Source organism: Chrysochloris asiatica, unplaced genomic scaffold (genome assembly GCF_000296735.1).
Source record: "Chrysochloris asiatica unplaced genomic scaffold, ChrAsi1.0 scaffold00145, whole genome shotgun sequence".
Lineage (NCBI taxonomy): Eukaryota > Metazoa > Chordata > Mammalia > Afrosoricida > Chrysochloridae > Chrysochloris > Chrysochloris asiatica.
The window spans coordinates 8361217-8376249 of NW_006408663.1; the positions used below are offsets into that span (position 1 = coordinate 8361217).

The 15033-nt window shown below is 35.7% G+C and overlaps 1 pseudogene; it reads left to right on the top strand.

Annotated features, from left to right (window-relative positions):
- LOC102814634 overlaps positions 1–13847 on the top strand; it is a 26766-nt pseudogene extending 12919 nt beyond the window's left edge.
- The last annotated feature ends 1186 nt before the right edge of the window (positions 13848–15033 follow it).

Consider the following 15033-nt stretch of genomic DNA (forward strand, 5'->3'; position numbering starts at 1 on the left):
TTTCTATTTCCAACCTTCTGAGAAAGCGCCATATTGCTTTGCAGATTCATTGGACCATTTTGCAGTCCCACCAATAATGGAGTTTCTCAGTCTTTCCGCATCCTCACCAGCATTTATTGTCCTCTACTTTTTGATCTTGCTGTTATTGCTGGTGTGAGATGATAGCTCATTGTTGTTTTGATTTGCATCGCTCTGTTGGTTAGTGATTGTGAACGTTTTTTCATATGTTTTTTGGCTGCCCAGCTCTCCTGCTTGGTGAAGTGTCTGTTCATGTCCTGTGCCCATTTTTTAATTGGGTTATTTCTCTTTTTCTTGGAGATGTGTTGTAGTTTCCTATATATTTTAGAACTGAGTCCCTTATCTGATGTGTCATTGTAAAAGATTTTTTTCTCTTTCTGTTTTCACTCTTTTGATGAAGTCTTTTGATTCACATAAGTTTTTAATTTTTAGTATGTCCAAATAATCTATTTTGTCTTCTGTTTGTGTACTTTTCAAAACATTTGGCAGTCTGTATATGCCCTGAATTAGAGCCTTCACATTTGTCCCTATTTTTTCATTGATGACTTTCATAATTTTGGGATTCATATTTAAGTTTTTAATCCATGGTGAGTTTGTTTTTGTATAGTGTGTGAGGTAAAGGTCTTCTTTCAATTTTTTTGCTTAACATTTTCCAGTTCTGCTAGCACCATCTATTAAAGACACTATCTCCTCCCCATGCAATATGCCTAGGCACTTTGTCGAAAATCAGCTGGCTGTATATGGATGAGTTGATTTCTGGATTCCTAATTCTGTTCCATTGATAAATGTATCTTTCATTGTACCAGTATCAGGTTTTTGATCACTGTTGCCATGTAGTAAATTTTGAAGTCAGAGAAAGAGAGGCCTCCAATCTTGTTCTTCTTCTTAAGCAGTGCTTTGCTTATCCTACCTCTCTTTCCTTTCCATTTAAAGTAGTAATTGTCTTTTCCATCTCTTTTGAAGAATGTTGTTGGAATCTGGATTGGGATTGCATTATATGTGTAAATTACTTTGGGTAGTACTGACATTTTCACTATGATGAGTCTTCCTATCCAGGAACATGGTATGTTCTTCCACTTCTGTGAGTCTCTTTTGCTTTCTTATAGTAGTGTTTTGTAATTTTCTTTGTATAAATCCTTTGTTTCTCTGGTTATGTTTTCCCTAAATATTTCATCCTGTGGACGGCTATTGTAAATGGTCTTGCTTTCCTAATGTCCTTTTCAGCACTGTCGTTGTTACTATATAGGAATTCAACTGAATTTTGTATGTTGATCTTATACCCTGCCACTTTGTTGAATCTTCCAATGAGGTCTAGTAGTTTTTTTTATTAAATCTTTGGTGTTTTCTATGTATAGGATCATATCATCTGTGAATAGAGAGAGTTTTAAGTCCTCTTTATCAATTTGGATTCCATCAATTTCTCTATCATTCCACGTAGCTCTAGCTAAAACTTCCAAATTAAATAATTAAAACTAACAAAATAAAAGAGGGAGAGGACAAATATTGAATAGGAGTGGTGATAAAGGGCATCCTTCTCTGGTTCCTGTTTGCAGGGGTAAGGCTTTCAGTTTCTGTCCAATGATAGTGATGCAGGGTTTTGGTTTTGTATATTTGCTCTTGATATGTTGAGGAATTTCCCTTCAATTCCTACTTTGTTGAGTGTTTTTATCAGGAATGGATGTTGGATTTTGTCAAAAGCCTTTTCTGCCTCAATCGATGTGATAGTGTGGTTCTTTTCCTTTTTCTTATTTATGTGGTGGATTATATTGATTGTTTTTCTAACGTTGAACCATCCCTGCATCCCTTTTATGAAACCCACTTGGTCATGATGTATTATTATTTTTTTATTATGTTGTTGGATTCTGTTGGCTAAGATTTTGTTGAGAATATTTGATGTATGTTCATGAGGAATATTGGTCTAGAGTTTTCTTTCTTAGGGGTGTCCTTCACTGGTTTTGGTATGAGGGTTATGTTTGCTTCATAAGCAGTATTAGGGAATTTTCCATCCTCTTCTATAAGCTGGAATAATTTGAGTAGAATTGGTGACAGTTCTTCCCTGAATACTTGGTAGAATTCACCTGTGAAGCTGTCTTGTCCTGGGCTTCTTTTGGTTGATCATTTTTTGATGACCTGATCAATTTTTTCTTTTGGTATGGGTCTAGTCAATCTTTCTACTTCACTGTGAGTAAGTTTAGATAGGTTGTGTTTTTTTCTAGAAATACATCCATCACTTCTAAGTTTTCTAATTTGTTGGAGTACAACTCTTCATAGTCATCTGTTATTATCCTTTTGATTTCATTTGGTTCCATTGTGACATTACCCATGTGTCCTCTCCCTCTTTTATTTTGTTAGTTTTGCTAATGGTTTGTCAATGTTATTAATCCTTTCAATGAACCAGCTTCTTGTCCTGTTGATTCTTTCTATATTTTTTTCAGTTTTCCAACTCATTTATTTCTGCTCTTATGTTTATTATTTCTTTTCTTTTAGTGGGTGTTCATTCTGTCTGTTGGTCTATTTCTAATTGTTGTAGATGCTATGTTAATGTGCTAATTTTGGTTCTTTCCTCTTTTTGGATATGAACATTTATCACAATAAATTGTCCTCTGAACACTGCTTTCGCCATGTCCCAAAGATTTTGGTATGCTGTGTTTTCATTCTCATTTGTTTTTAAGAACTTTGTGAATTCATGTTTTATTTCTTCTTTTACCCATTCGTTTTACAGCAGGGTGTTGTTCAGTTTCCATGTGTCTCTTGCAGACAGCATATTGAAGAGTCTTGTTTTCTTATCCATTCTGTCACTCTCTGTGTCTTCATGGGAGCATTCAATCCATTGACATTTAATGTAATTATTGATAGGTATGAATTAATTGCTGCCATTTTGTTTTGTTTTGTTTTGTTTTTTGGTAGTGCTGTTCATTCCTTTGTTCTGTGTACCGTGTTGTGCTGGGTTTGTGTTTTTTGTGCTATTTCTTCTCAGTTTCTTCTTAGTTTTCATGTTTGCTTGTTCTGCTTGGAAGTTCATTTTCATGGTAAGTTGTGAAGTATTAACTTTCTTTGGGGTTACCTTATAGCCTACTAAGTTTTCTCTCCATTTAAGAGAATCTATTGTATCCTATAATCTACCTGACATCCTCACCACTTGGATCTATGTTGCTATAGTTTATCCCTTCTTTGACACTGATATAATTTTGATCTTCGTGTGGCCTCCCAGCTCCTTTGAATTCGTTGTTATAGTCTTGTTTTGTTCTAAACTCTGTTTATCTGTCGACTGAGTTACAGGTGGTGTTGCCATGCCTGTCTGTCTCTGGTTGTTGTCTGTTCTTGTTGGTTTTCAGTCCAAAGAACTCCCTTTAGGATATTTTGAAGTGCTGGATTGGTTTTGATAAAATCTCTCAGATTCTGTTTATCATGGAATGTTTTGATTGCACCACTGTATTTGATTGAGAGTTTTGCTGGATACACGATTCTTGGTTGGCAGTTTTTTTCTTGTCGGGTTTGTATTCTCCCCATTGCCTTCTTACCTGTATGGTTTATTCTGAATAGTCAGTGCTTAATCTGAAGCGTTTGTCTTTATAAGTGACACTTCTCTTCTCCCTGGCCACTTTTAGTATTTTCTCCTTGTCTTTGATTTTGGAGAGCTTGATTAGTATATGTCTTGGTGACTTTCTTTTGGGATCTATCCTTCCTGGGGTACATTCGGCATCTTGAATGTTTATCTTCTCATGTCTCAAGATGTTAGTGAAATTTTCTTCCAGAAGCTCTTCCACTATATACTCTGTGGACTTCACTGATTCTTCCTGTTCTGGAATGCCAATAATTATTAAGGTGTTCCTCTTCATATTATCCAGCATGAATCTTAGACTCTCTTCAGACTTTTTCATCCTTTTTTCAGCTTGCTCCTCCACCTTAGCAGTATTGAGAGATTTGTTTTCTAGCTCACTAGGTCTGGCTTCCATCTCTTCTATTCTGCTCATTTTGCTTTCAGTGTAATGTCCATTTCTGATATTTTATTATTAACCACCTGCACCTCTTTTTGTAGGTTTTGAATTGTTTCTAATGCTGTATCAATCTTATTTGATTGCTATTGTAGTTCTTTCCTGACTTCTTCCTTGTTTTCCTTCACCTTTTTTCAGAGCATTTGGATTTGTTTCAATATCATTCTTCTGAATTCTTTCTCAGGCATATCCAAAACCTGTTTTTCCTCTTCTTGAAAGCCTTTGTGTCCAGCTCCTTTTTCTCATCTACTCTCTTCTGTTTTTGGACATGTATTGAAACCTTTTGTTGTTCATAATTTCCAATAGTTATGTGTTTTTTTTAATGCTTAAGTGGATGGTTGTTGTTGTGTTATTAAGCTTACTGGTTGTCTCCTGGTGGATATGATCAAGAGATAAGCTTCTCTTTTCTCATGTTATGCTTAGCAGCTATTTTTGGCTCTTGTCTCAATGGTGGAATATTATGGGGTATGCTTGTACCTTGGCTATATGGTCACAATTGCTCTTCTTGGGTAACAAAAGGAGAAAAAGCTCTCACCTCCAGGAAAAATATGTGGTCAAAAGTTCCAAAGTAGAAGCAATATAAAAACAGAGACAAGAACCTCCACTTAGAAACAAAAATAAAATAGTGTGTGTACCCTAGAAGCCTCCATTATTGGGTTGAGGTATCCAATCACTCAGACCCCTTCCCTAGTCTCCACTGTAGAGGTGCTCAATATTACTATTGAGAAGTTAGTAGAAGAAAGATTGTTTACTATTTTTGTCTCTGAAGTTCAGTTAAGTATCTGTGTGTGCACAGTATAATTCTTGAAATAGTTGAGTCTTTTTATGTTGGGTTTTACAGATTGTTCATATGTTTTGTCTTTCAGACCAAACCTGCTTCTTCTTTTTTTTTTTTTTTTCTGGGTAGGCAGGGGTTAATTGCCCCACACAAGTTAACTTTAGGGCTGGACCCTTTCTCTCTATGCCATGGGAAAGCTGTGATCTCAGTGCTGAACTTTTCTGGGAGGTGTGCATCCACCCGCCTGAAGGTGTCCTGCCTAGACAAAGAGGGCAAGACAGGAAAGAGGAGGAAAAAAGCTTGTAAAATGCCTCCACACCTCCTTTAGCAAATGGTCGCTTCCCTGCTTTTAGTGAATGTTCCCTTTGCTAATCTGTCTGTAGTCCCTCCCTCTTACTTACACCGGGCAGGATGGCCGCAGATGGAATCCTGTGCTGATTTCTAAAGGCAATGTTTTCCTTTATATGTAAATTTTCCACTTGCAGTTGTGGGAAACTGATGCCCAGACTCTTATAATAGATCCAGAGCTCTGGTGTAGTTTCATGAGAGCCGAGTCCTTGGGTTTTCAGCTTCAGCAACCCCCACGGAACCTGCCTTACCTGACTCTGCTCTGCCACTGCCAACAGGAAGTCTCCTGTACCATCTTCTTTAAATGCTTCCTGTGTTGTTCAATATTTTTTCTATTGAATCCTAACAATATTTCAACTCAAGATTTGATTTTTGTCTTGAGTCCTTTTAGCTTGAGAAATTCTGGACATAATCTTCACTTATGGTTTTTTAACTCCAAGTCATTGAACATTTTCTTATAATACGTTACTTTGACTTCTTGAACTGCTCTTTGAAATCTTCTACTCACTTCTTTTACTTTATCATTGATTTCATCCAATTAAGCTACACTATGCTTAAGATCTTTGGCTTTCTTTATAACACATTTGGTCTTCTGTCATTAGTGTTCAATGTATCAAATCTATTCTTGAGATATCCACACTGTTAAAACTCAGAGTAATATTGTGGATATCAGGGACTGGTTTTAATTTTCTTCAGCTTCAACTTGAATCTATATTTAAGATAATGGTGGTCTTTTCCCCCAGTCAGCTACTGACTGTTTTTTTAATGATGATAATTAACTTCTCTATTGCTCCTTTACAATGTATCATTTGTTTGATTTCTGCATAGTCCACTCAGAAAAGTCAATATGCATAGTTACCATTTAAGCTGTTGAAAAAATATTTGCTAAGGGCAATCATTGGTCTGGAAAAACATATCATGTATCCTCAGCACCCTGTCTATGCTCAAGTCTGTATTTTTCAACTATGAATCCTTTTTCCTTTTGTATTTCAATCAATGCAACTTGATTACATTTTTATTAATTTCAGACTAAAGAAGTTGATTAAACCTTTCAATTTCTTCTTTGACATTAGTGCTTGGTGCACAAATTTGTATAATAGTCATATTAACCGTTCTTCTATGCAGGTTTATGGGCATTATCTTGTTACAGGCAGTATTGAATTCCAGAATAGATATTTAAATGTTCTTTTTGATGATAAATGTCACAGCATTTCTTTTAAATTTTTATGACCAGTATAGTAAACCCTGATTGTCTATTTCAAAATAACCTGTACCAGTCCATTTTAGCTCACTAATGCCTGTCATTCTGTAATCCATTTCATTTTTGACAATATCCAATTTTCCTTTATTCATACTGCCTACATTCCACATTCTGATTATTAATGGATGTTTGCAGCTGTATCTTCACATTTTGAGTCATGCCATATCAGCATAATATCCTAAAATTTTACTACAACTACACCATTAAGGTTGGCTCCACTGTGAGAAGTTCTTCTTCAGTGGGATTTTGAGTGCCTTCCAAGCTGAGGAGATAATTTCTTTCTTTCTAGCACTATATCAGGCAATATTCTATTCTTATTCATAAGTTTTTCACTGGCATTTTTTTTCCAGAAATACATCTGTCTTGGCCTACAAGGATCACTAAAAATCTACCCAACAGGAATGACTTTCCTGGTATTTAAAATCCAAGTGGCATAGCTTCCAGCATTACAGCAACAAACAAGCCATCACTGTAGCATAAACAGACAGATGAGCAATGGGAAATAAATCCTTCACCAGTCAAAAGTCTTTATATCTTAGTTTAGATAATATAGAGTAGTAATGCAAAATATAATCTAAAAAATGAAAGAAGAATTCAAAAATCAGTGTCTGACTACTTTACTTGTATTTTTAGCATTGGTATCAAGAATTATGGTGGCAATTGTAAATTAGGACTATAAAAGATAATAGCTAAAAATAAGGCATGCATAATTAAATATTCACTCATCGACTTTTAATGAGAATACCTTTACCTGATAATGATGTATTCGTCAAGTTCTTGTAAGAAAATGCAAATTTAGGAAATAATCATTACCTTAGAACTATGGCTACAGAATTAACAACAAGGACTATTTCTTTCTCTTTTAGTGTGCAAAATATGACAGGTGTTTTAATATTCTTAGTAATATCTTAAGTCTAGCTTGTTAATTTTTAACTTAGATATTTGCTAGTGTCAAAAAACATTTGATGCTAATATTTGCTTGCATACTTCAAATAACTATTAACTCTTTTTATGTTTCTGCTGTGCTAAGAATCATTTGGAATCTATATTTATCCCCATGTCATTGAAGCAATGAGGTGAACATTAGGAGTAACAGCAAAACAACATAAGTATTCTGGGTCCCTAAGATCTGTAAGAACCAATCTCTCATGAAATTATATTCTAAATTTTTTTCAGGTAAATTTACTATTGTTCAAAATCAACTTGATGGTGATGGATTTTTATTTATTTATTTTGATCTCTTTGTTTTTATTCTTTTAAGTGCTATGGAAAAGAGAGTTGAAGGATAGGCCAGATCATTATAAGTAATTCTCCTCTCTATAAAGCTGAATATTTCCTAACTAAGTTTTACAAATCTTCTGCTGTTGTATCTTTTTCCACCTTCTAACAATCTTCTTTGAACAGACTTTGAAGGTACTTTATGCATCTCTGTCTTGAGACCTGATATCCTTCTCTATGCATCCTTCAGTGTCAGGCGTAACAGGAAATGCTCTTTGAGGTAAAGGGACCAAGTATCTCATCTCTATTAACAAACTGTGGGAAACAAGACCTAAGTGGTATGAGGCAATACCCTTTGACTAAATTTGTGGGATAATTTTCACATATACTAGTAAAAACAAGAAACATGTATGAAAAATTATACTCATGTGTTAACTGTAAAGTAAATATCATTCATATTCATCTATACTTGAGAGAATAATAAAACTTTAACCACTATTTTTATATAAGGAACCCTCATGGTACAGTGAATTAAGCATTGGATTGCTAGCCACAATGTCTTCAGGTCAAACCACCAACTGCTCCCATGGAGAAAGATGAAGTTCCCATAGTGATTCAGTTTCAGAAACCTAAAGGAGTAGTTCTATTCTATGCCAAAGGTCACTATGAACCAGAATTGACTCAATGGCAGTTGGTATCTGATACATGTATTATACTACTCTAGATTTGTATAACATACAAAGCTACTGGGTCAACTTAACCAACATCTGCTTTCTCCCAAATCTTAATATTTTATTTGATGTCTTGGTGTAATGCTGTAGGATAAATACTCAACCACAAGCTTGGTTTGAACAGCAAAGTTGGCAGTTGAAACTCATCAGCTGTTCCTTGGAAACCCTATACAAGGTTGTTTAAAATTGGAATGGACTCAATAGCACTTAGCAACAATAACAACAAAAGTTATTTATCTGCTTGTAGTAAATTTAAGTCTCATTGAGAAATGACCACCAAACCACAGATAAATAAATTCAGATACGAATTAATCAATTTACACAATACTTATAGTAGCAATATTTCTGCTAATTTTCATGAAGATTTACAGAATTTCAAATTTAAAAATTAAATATGTTATCAGCTTGGCTAGAAAGAAGAAATTAAAAAAATGCAATTATAACTGATATCTTTAAGTGAAGCTTCAGAAGGTGAGATTAAAGAATACTTTTGTATTAACATTTTGAAATACATTATAATGCTATATACAGAAAATAATATCAAATGCTTCTAGAAAAATGTTAACAGAGAAGTACAACTAATTTCTCATAAAGCTGATGACTTCACACATGACTTTATTAAATATCCTAACAATTCCCCTTCAAATGATGGTAAAGTCTACAAAGACAATCAGTCATGTAAATGATTAACTGCAATCTTTCTTAACACTTCCAAATCTTTGAATATCACTTATGGTCAATATTTACTTAATCAATGCATTGTTTAGGCGTATCCCTTTCACCATATTAGTGCACTGAAAACCTGTGTGATTTAATGTACTTGCCTTATTCCATTGAAATTGCGCCTGTCAGGATTAGTCATAAATAACCTTTTTAAATCAAGAAAATACAAAAGACACTGTTTTTTAAAACTAAACAGCACTTATTGGTTAGATTAATCTTGGTAATCTGTTATTAAAGCAGTTTTGTGAAAACTTGTCAATCAGTTCACTGAGACTGAGCGTTGACAGTTCGTATGACTTCTGTCTGCTCTAGAACTTATAACATATTTTCACACACAAACAAACAACTTTTTAAAAACTGTGCAACCGACTTGCAAGTTAGTTTCTTATGGGTGTTATGCATGATACATACATGTGTACTGTGTTTTATCTGTATGTGAGTTATATGCACAAATATATGATAATTATGTCAGAATATAAACTGTGGAGAGCATCAGATACTTTCCTTGACTGGCAGCCAGAATAATTTATTTTACAAGGATCAGCACAAGTCTAATCTTTATGAAGTAGAGGTTAAATATGTCCCAAATATCCAACTTTTCCAAAATGCTCTACCAGTGCATCATCTTTGGTATCAGTCACCCCTCCTCCACTCTCTTCAATGCTATCCCTCATTTATCATGGTTCTGCAATTCGCTACAACAAATCACAATGTCTTATACTGGATTTACTAGAGAATCCAAACCAATGAAATACAGATAGATGGATAATTTTTTTGATGTTTTTGTTATGTGTCATCAAGTTGGCTCTGATCTATAGCAACCCTGTCTAGCATTTTTAAGGAGTGGCTGTTGAGATTGAGCTAGCAACCTTGTGGTTCAAACCAACTTTGCAGTACAGCTCATTATCCCACAGCACCACACCAGTATTGTTGTTGTTTTTAGGTGCCATCAAGTCGGCATCGACTCATAGCAATCTTACGCATAACAAAATGAAACGCTGCCCACTGCTGGGCCAACCTCACTACTATTGTCACGCTTGAATCCATAGATGCTGCCACTTGACCAATCCATCTGGTTGAGGGTCTTCCTCTTCTTCTCTGACCCTCCACCTTAGCAAACATGGTATCCTTTTCCAGCGGCTGCTCCCTCCTGACAATATATATAAAAAGCCAATCAATTACAGGGATGCTTCATTGGGGTGTGTATCAGCTAATAATATAAGGACATATTGATTGAACTCTTTTTCTCTCTTCCACTGGAGACCTGGGACTCTGAAATGGCAAGCCATTTATATATATATATAGTTGTTGTTGTTGTTATGTGCTGTTGAGTTGGTTCTGTACAGGGTTTCCGAGGCTGTAAATCTTTAAAGGAACAGAAAGCCTCATCTTTCTCCCGCAAAACAGCTAGTAGTTTCGAACTGCTGACCTTGAGGTTCGCAGCCTGATTCGTAACCACTACTCTACCAGAGCTCTTTATATATATGCTGCTGCTGTGTGCTGTGGAGTCAGTTCCAACTCATAGCGACCTTGTACAGGGTTTCCAAGTCTGTAAATCTTTACGGGAGCAGAATGCCTCATCTTTCTCCCACAGAATAGCTGGTAGTTTCCAACTGCTGACCTGGAGGTTTGCAACCCGATTTGTAACCACTACGCTACCGGAGTTCCTTCCATGTATATATATGGAATATATATATATTCTCTCTTCCACTGGAGACCTGAGACTCTGAAATGGCAAGCCATTTATATATATATATATAGATAGATAGATAGATAGATAGACAGATAGATATAGATATAGATATAGATAGATAGATAGATATGTAGATATAGATACATAGATATAGCTATATAGATATATATGTATAGATATATATATGTATGTGCATGTTGTTGTTGTTGTCAGATGCCATCGAGTCAGAACCGGCTCATAGCGACCCCATGCACAGCAGAACGAAACAATGTCCGATCCTGGGCCAACCTCACTACCTCTGCCACACTTGAGTCCATCAATGATGCCACCTGGCTGATTCATCTCGTTAGAGGTCTTCCTCTTTTTCTCTGACCCTCCACCTTACCCAGCATGACATCCTTCTCCAACTATTGTTTCCTCTGGACAATATGTCCAAAGTATGACAGACAAAGCTTAGCCATCCTGGCTAAGATATATGTGTATATATGTATATGTGTATATATATAATATAGATGTATGTATGTGTGTGTATATATATGTATATAAGCTCTGGTAACGTAGTGGTTATAAATCGGGCTGTGAACCATAAGGTCAGCAGTTGGATACTACCAGCTGCTCCGCGGGAAAAAGATGAGGCTTTCTGCTCCCGTAAACTCTGGTAGTGTAGTGGTTTAGAATCGAGCTTCGAACCGCAAAGTCAGCAGTTCGAAACTACCAGCTGTTCCATGGGAGAAAGATGAGGTTTCTGCTCCCATCAAGATTTACAGCCTTGGAAACCCTGTACAGGGTCGCTATGAGTCGGATCCGACTCCACGGCACATAACAACAACAACAATTATATATATAACCATCTAGTTGGTTCTGACTACTAGTGACCCTGTTCCCGAAAAACAGCTGGTGAGCTTGAACCATTGACCTTGTGGTTACAAACGACCTTGAAGTCCAGCACATTATCCCATAGCAGCACACTAGGACTCCATTGGTTATATAGTCATGGACTGTCAATGCTGATAGAGACCTTAAGTACCTAATAAACTCATTTTAGAGATAACTAGTGGAACTAAAAATATCTACCCAAAGATATGTGAACTATTAATGGAAAATGAAGACTAGAACCTTAGCTTCCTTAATTTTGGTCTTTCTCTTTTTGTAACATTACTATTCTGTGATTCAAAAAAAAAATCACAAAGGTATTCATTTGCATATTTTTTCAGATTAGGCTTCTTATATAGAATAAGTTTTCACTCTGAATCAAATGAGAGATTGGTTTTGGGTTTGAATTATAAATACTTTCTGTTAAAGCTTTGAAGTTTCTCTCAGGATTAATCAACATTAATTACAACTACTAACTCTAAGTGACTTGATATCATAATTGTTTGGTTTTATTTGTTTGTTTTTTCTCTCTCATGCATTTCTCATTAAAGGTTTGGGCAACTCTTCTAGGTGGATATCGTTCATCTGCTATGAAGCCTCACTTGGTATGGTTGGCTCTACCAGTTTATCATGAATCTTTGTCATGACATCTGGGGAAGAAGGAATATGCAATGTCCACATAGAACTCAGACATCACAAACATAGTTATGGCGTTTATTAGAAAATTCAATGGATTACAATTCAGAATTTGAATTTCTTTCAGTCAAGAAAGACTCTTTTTTCTCAGCCATGCACACAAGTAGGCCTCTCTCTGTCCTTCAGTCCCTTCCCTTGGCCTCTGCCCTTCTCCAGCAATGTTACAAAGTTTCTTTGATGTTGTTGATAATGTTCTAATTGATACACCACTCCACTATAAGCCTCAGTCTAAAGGCACTGTTTCTAGCTCTATGGAACTGCAAATCCAGCTTCTCAATTAAATTCATGGAGGTACCCCATTATACAAATGATTCTGTGTCCAGACACTCAGTTTAATTTGTTCCATCAGCCAGGAAGTCCACCACTCTATCTTGTGCTCTGGCTCTTGGTTCTACAGCCTCTTTCTGATGTCATATCTCAGTATCCTGGATCAAGGAAGTTTGGTGCACAGGAATCTTTGATCCAAAGGATGAACTCCACTCCTGGCTCTTCTTATGTGATAATAGTGAGATCCCCACAGACTTTTGAGATGGCTAATTTTATATCCACATTCGATTTCTAAGTTTTTACAATTACCCAGTGAATAATCACTCAACCTGAGTGATGTAATCTCATCAGCATCTTCTCCCACCTTCTCTAACCCAGACCTATCAGGAAAAAGAATTGTTTAGTGGGAGTTTTGTGGGAGTTTCCAAAGACTATGGCTAGAAGAGTCATATGAAGTGATTCACTGTAATGCAAAATATAAAAAATAAAAACAGAAAATATTTTAAGTAACTTAAATGTCAGCCATGAATATGTTTTCAATAATTTTTGTTCCTAAATGAGAAAGTTAACTTCTTTTAAAATAAAAGAATAGACTCAAGAAGAAGGTGATGGGAGGGTAGGATTAGAGTGGGAGGCACTGAAGCAGTGGGACAATAGCAGCAATCAAGCATCAGAGAGTAGAGAGAGGTAGAAGAGGAAGAGCAGTTGGTTCTGGTGGAATTGTTAGGAATTATTGATTTAACATTCTCTCAAAATGTGAAAATAAACGTGATATTTTGGGTATTGAAACTGAGAGACCTATTATGCAAGTGGACAACTATGTCTTTGCTAAGGAATATGATGATATAGTTGAAGAAGGCAACAATAAAACAGTTTTATTATTAAAATGCAAATATATACAATGTAGAAGCTCAGTATGACAAGGACTCTCAAAATAAAGAAGGAAGGAGAAGAAATAATAGGTGATGTGGAGTGACTGCAAATCAATGATGCTGAATTCTTCAGTAGACCCAACATGATTTTTAGCTTTCTATGTGACGTTGAAGATGAAAAAGTTGTAGCTAAAGCGCCAGATAAATCTTTGGAATTGAAGGAGCAAGAGATACAAATTAAAGATAACTCAAACCTGAATTATGAACAGGGGAAATCACTGCACTTTGAAATAGAGGATTCTGATCCTTGTATTGAGATTACTTCTTTTGAAACAAAAGGGTTTGATTTTATGAAAATCATGATGCTGCCTTAGAAAACACTCCTAGATGGAATGTTTCTCATATGTAATGATGACCTTGTTTAGTTTTGAAGTCAAATAATTTGCTCTGTAACTTCTAGTTGTTCATCTATTTTATTATTTCTGTTGGCATAACAGTTATGCAATATTAAGAACAGAAGGAAATGAAGTTAAAAAGCAAAACAAAGCCAATTTAAATGATCGGAATTTCTTCTCTAATGAGTCCCTTGTATTTGATATTTTAATGAGCTTAGTGTTCAATTACACATATCACACATTGTCATAAACTTATGTTGGCAGCTGCCATGAAGTTGGGCCCTAAAACAAGGTGACCCTGTGTACAATGGGATTAGAGCTGAATCTGTTGTTGTGTGGAAGATATTGTAAACATGGACATGAAACAAATTGTATGATGTGTTGAATATAAAGCTGCTGGTCTTGTCTGTAAAGCTTCACTAAATTCATGATAAAAAGTTTAAAAACTACCATGGTTTTATTCCTTACAATTCCTGTTGCAGTTGTTAGATACTATCTGGTCAGTTCTGACTCATAGTGATACTATGCACAACAGAATGAAACATGCCTGGTCCTATGCCATCTTCACAATTGTTATGTTTGAGCCCAGAATTGCTGCTAATGTATTAAACCATTTCTTTGGGGTCTTCCTCTTTTTTTTGCTGACCCTCCATTTTGCCAAGCATGCTGTCTTTTTTTAAGGAATGGTTCCTCCTGAAAACATGACCAAAAAAAAAAATGAGACATGAAATACAGCCATCTTCACTTCTAAACTTCTTGGCTGAACTTCTTGCAAGACAGATTTGTTTTTTTCTTCTGAAAATTCATGTTGCTTTCAATATTGTCAACACCACGCACTCATGCAACTCTTTTTGAATTTTCTTTGCTAAAATATTGCTTGCCTAAGATGCGGCACTGTGGGCTAATGCGTCAGACTGCAAATTCGTTTGAACTGCAAGTTCAGCAGTTCAAGCTCACCAGCTGCTTCTTGGAAACCCTATACAGAGTCATTATTGAGTCTGAATCGACTCAACAACAACAAGATATTTGATGATATCCACATTCCATCGGGATACAGCTATTTGGAATGGGCACAGATGTGAATATCTTCCAATCAAATAGCCATGTAATAGCTGTCTTCCAAGGTTCTGAGCATATACAAGTGAGTGCCTCTAGTTCTGCATCC